Raw genomic sequence first — 4771 nt, 5'->3', positions numbered from 1 at the left:
TTTGATTTGTTTCATTTTTATCTCCGAAGAGTTTTATAGTCTTTTAGGATCCTTAGATTAAAGAAAGGTTCACTTGGTTGTCGATCCGTCTGTCTGTCTGCTCGTCAAGACCAGTCAAAGGAATCAAAACATATAGGCATAGAGGAAGAAAAAAGTCGGGGGCTTTGCGGGGCGTCCCCCCGCAAAGCCCCCGATTGCAATCTCGACCTGTCGCGTACTATATCTGGAATCTGGATACATAGTAAACTGAACTGTGCAAACTATCCGATCCGAGTCCGTGAAAATACGTTCTTTTTTTTAGGGTTCCGTACCTCAAAAGGAAAAACGGAACCCTCATAGGATCACTTTGTTGTCTGTCTGTCAAGAAACCTACAGGGTACTTCCCGTTGACCTAGAATCATGAAACTTGGCAGGTAGCTAGATCTTATAGCTGACATTCGGGGAAAAATTTGAAAACCGTGAATTTGTGGTTACATCACACAAAAAAATATTAAATTCTGGTCATGAACTAATAATTAGTATTTTCAAATTTCGAACTAGGATAACTATACCAAGTGGGGTATCATATGAAAGGTCTGCACCTGTTTTTCTGTTTCTGTTTTTGAAGTATCGTGCAAAATGTCGAAAAAATACGACTGTAGTACGGAACAGGTTGCGCGAGCCTGACTCGCACTTGGCCGGTATTTGTTTTATATGGGAGCTTATGACACCTATGTCGTAGATAATCGCTGGCTCCCTGGATCTCATCTATAAAGTCGTAGACAGTGTATGTTTATGGTCTAAACCTAAAAAAGGACAGATCTGTGTATAAAAGAGTTAAGGAAAGAATGGAACCCAGAATCTAGAGAATGGGAATGACTTAGATGAATGATTACCTGACGTGATTTTGAAGTGTTTTTGATTTTCTTTCAAAATTCTATCAACAATAATGTTTAATGCATTTAATGTAAATTAATAATCCATATTAGATTTAAGCTAATTTTTCAATGGTATTTTTAGAAAGACTAAAAATTTGATGAGTATTGATATCATGTGAGTAGGTACCTATTTACAATAATTGTGACTGACCTACTGCAAGCAAGAAATCAAAGTTGGTCACCCATCCAGTTAACTTGGTCAATGTTGCTAACCTTTCGCAATGATAAAAATGTGTGTACCATGTTGCAGGAGCACAGCATCCCAGGAAGACTGGAGAGTCTGTGTCAGACCTGATCTGTGTCATTACATATTTATTTTACTTAGGAACGTAAGTATTTTAAATGGGCTTGGTATCTCAGAAAACTTTTTCCCATCGTCATCCCTTCATCCAGCTACTGGCTCCGCCAAATATCACTCTAAGGATAGGACGGACAAATCCTGCCGGTTCCGCAATTTTTCATATAAATGTATTTAAAAATTATTTAGAAATTTCCTTGAAATTTAGGTAAAAACACTATCATAAAAATCCATACCATCCTTATCTACTAATATTATAAATGCGAAAGTCTGTTTCTCTGTGTGTCTGGTAGCTTTTCACGGCCCATCCTTTAACCAATTTTGATAAAAGGTACGGCGATAGCTTGTAACCCGGGAAAGGATATAGGCTTTTGATCCCTGAAAATCAAAGAGTTCCCACGGCATTTTTCAAAACAACATCGCTGGCATTATCTACCTAGTTGTAAATAAAAGGGACTGCCATAGTCCACGACCCTCCGCTTAAAACTTTTCAGAAAAGCCGGTGAACCATGGAGTCTGATGGTGGCATGGTAGCCATCGTGCAAGCTTCCAAGCACGCTGGTCTGACGGTCACTGTTCTGCCAGACAAGCACAGATGCTGCAAGAGGAAATATGTCGTGCTTGACATGGGTAAAGGTCTGTACGCACTTGAGCTGCGCTGCGCTTCACTGCACGTGACGGCACAGAGCGTCAAAATATTATTTCTATCATTTTGTATGGCGCATGTCGCACTAAAACGGCGTTGCACAGCGCTTCACCGCGCGTTGCTGTTGTACGGGAGCGGTGTGCAGGCTCGACCGTACCAAAGGGGAGATCTCCCACCGAGCGGTTGGTTGTGCTCGGTAGCGCCAGCTGGGCCGACGGTTATGTCTTGAAACTTTTATATATAGTCCAGATTGCAGAAAACTCCGTTAGTGCGATTGCTATCGGCGGTACATTTGTTCGGGACTACGTCATCGATTGAACAGCGCCATCTAGTTTCTATTGTGGTAACCGCCACACTGTGCGTCGCGGCTGGGAGAATATTGTCAAGCGCAGCAAAGCGACGCTAGTGCAACATACCCGCGTCGCTTCATATGCGTACGGTGGCGCTCGGATAAGATACACGTGCATCGAGTTAAGCAGAGGCGTCTTTACCTATGGTGCAGGGTGTGCGGCGCACACGGGCGCCGGGTCTAAGGGGGCGCCGAGCGCCCTCTAATGCGACACCTCCAAAGATGCGTCGATGCCGGCGCTCTCAAAGACCCTGCGCACGTGTTATGGCCGACGCGCCGTCATCATTTAAAATTGCACCATTTGCATCCGAATTTCCGTTTGAAAATGTAACTATTAGTACTTCATTTTGACCCTGCTCCTACTAGACTAGAGGGCGCCAGGGTACTGGTTGCACACAGGCGCCACAAAGGCTAGAGACGCATCTTGAGTTAAGTAGGTATTTAATGTACCTACAGGCGTGATAGACCTCAAAATAAATAACTGTGGCGGGTTGGGTTGTAAAAAAAAGAGTCATGTGAGTTACCATTATAATCACTTAAAAATCAGTAACTAAAAACAGGAAAAACGCGCGAACTAACGTAAGTATGGCACCACGTGTACATCCCATTAGTAACCGAACCCGACTGACTTTTCTTAGGGGAGCGCGCCGCGAGCGCCGCATACCCCTTTCCCCCCCGCCAGCACCCGCGTGTTCTAAGAAACCACGCTGGCTGTACTATGAGCCCACGCTACACTCCCCCTCGATTTCGTGAGAACGTCCCCGCTCACGGGATCGCCCACAAGCAAACGAACAAACAGGGCACGCATGCTTGCGAGGACGCCCTCTTTGACGCTTAGGAACCACAGGACGAGGAGGCGAACAATCCCGGCTATGAAATCTCGTGAGCTCAGAGACATGGAATTTACCTACAACCTCATTGGCGGAGTCTAAGTTAGCAACAATATAAGCTGTAGGGCTAACTCGCTCTTTGACCACGTATGGGCCATCTCTTTTGGGAATAAACTTAGCTGTTACATTTTTCGAGGCGTTGCTGAGCACGTGTGACTTTAAAAGTACCATATCACCAACCTCGTAAACCTCGCCAGTACTTCGGGAACAATCAGCCAACTCCTTCCGCCGATCCTGCTGGGTCTCTACCCGTTCCCTAACAGCAATGAAAGTGTTTATGAAACTCTTCAGATAAGGTGTTATCTGAGGGACAAAATTATCCTTGTTAAGAACAGACCTGATATCATTATGTACATCGACTGGAGAACGCAGCTCTCTAGCATAAGTGAGATAAGCTGGAGTCACCCCAGTAGTCTGGCAAACTGCAGTATTCATCGCGAACCTTATCGCTGGAAGATGACTTGGCCAAGACGAGTGATTCGTGTCAACGAGTCGGGAAATCTGAAATTTGAGATCTCTGTTCTTGCGTTCGGCTGGATTAGCGGACGGATGATACAAAGGAACTAGATCTTGACGAATCCCTAAGATGTACATGCATTGCTGCATAACAGCCGAGATGAACTGAACGCCGTTGTCTGAGATAATCCTCCGCGGCTGACCGTAACGCAGAAAATACTCTTCTATAAGAACCCGAGCGCAGACCTCTGCAGTAGCATCCTTAAGCGCATAAATTTCTACCCAACGAGTTGCAGTGTCCTCCACTAAGAGGATCCACCTTTCACCGGACTCGCCTTTAGGCAAAGGGCCAAATAAATCTATCGCCAGGACTTCACCTCGCTGGTTAAGTACGGGCGTTTGAAGAAGTCCATGAGGCTTTTCATTAGAAGGTTTGTATCTTTGGCAGGTGACGCATGACTTAACATAATCAGCGATGATCCTGCGCATTCCTGGAAAATAAAAACGTTGAGCGATTCTATGGTAAGTCCTATCAACTCCATGATGACCGGCCAAGGCCGTGTCATGACACTCTTTTAAAATTTCTAAACGTAACGAAGCAGGAACTACGAGTTGAGGTTCTTCAGTTTCCACGTCAGGGTTGTATCTGTAAAGAACACCTTGCTGAATAAAATATCCCCTTTCAGACCAACGTTTAACGCCTATTGCCTGCGGATCAGAAGCATCCTCTAACTCATTAATAATTTTTTTAAGTTCCAGGTCTTCCAACTGCGCGCGCCTGAGTTCATCCGGACTACGAGCAGGTAAGTCAATAATGACGGAACAAACAGCACACTTATCCTTGTCTTCTTCTTCACAGGTGGGACGACTGAGAGTATCAGCGACTACGTTGGCTTTTCCAGGCGTGTACTGGAACTGAATATTAAAGGCTTGCAGCTTTAGTGCCCATCGAACCAACCTACCCGACGGCGACTTCAGTGTAAGCAACCATTTGAGTGGCTGATGGTCACTGCCTATTATGACCTCGTGACCCTCGATGTATCCTCTAAAACGTTCAACCGCCCAAACGACGGCAAGAGCCTCACGCTCCGTCGTACTGTAGTTGCGTTCCGCTGGTATGAGCAGCCGGCTGGCATATTCTATCGGTCGCTCATCCTTACCTTCGCCTTGAAGCAACACTGCACCTAAGGCGTAGGCGCTGGCATCGGTTCTCAG

The 4771-nt window shown here is 45.5% G+C and overlaps 1 protein-coding gene across 1 annotated transcript in view; it reads right to left on the bottom strand.

The window, feature by feature from the left end:
- Nucleotides 1–4771, bottom strand: part of Cdk4 (Cyclin-dependent kinase 4) — a 201515-nt gene that overhangs the window by 16247 nt on the left and 180497 nt on the right. The gene's annotated exons all lie outside the window — the stretch shown is intronic.

Source organism: Maniola hyperantus, chromosome 27, assembly GCF_902806685.2.
Source record: "Maniola hyperantus chromosome 27, iAphHyp1.2, whole genome shotgun sequence".
NCBI classification, from domain to species: Eukaryota; Metazoa; Arthropoda; class Insecta; order Lepidoptera; family Nymphalidae; genus Maniola; species Maniola hyperantus.
The sequence above is the reverse complement of the archived record's forward strand: the minus strand, read 5'-3'. Positions and strand labels throughout refer to the sequence as shown.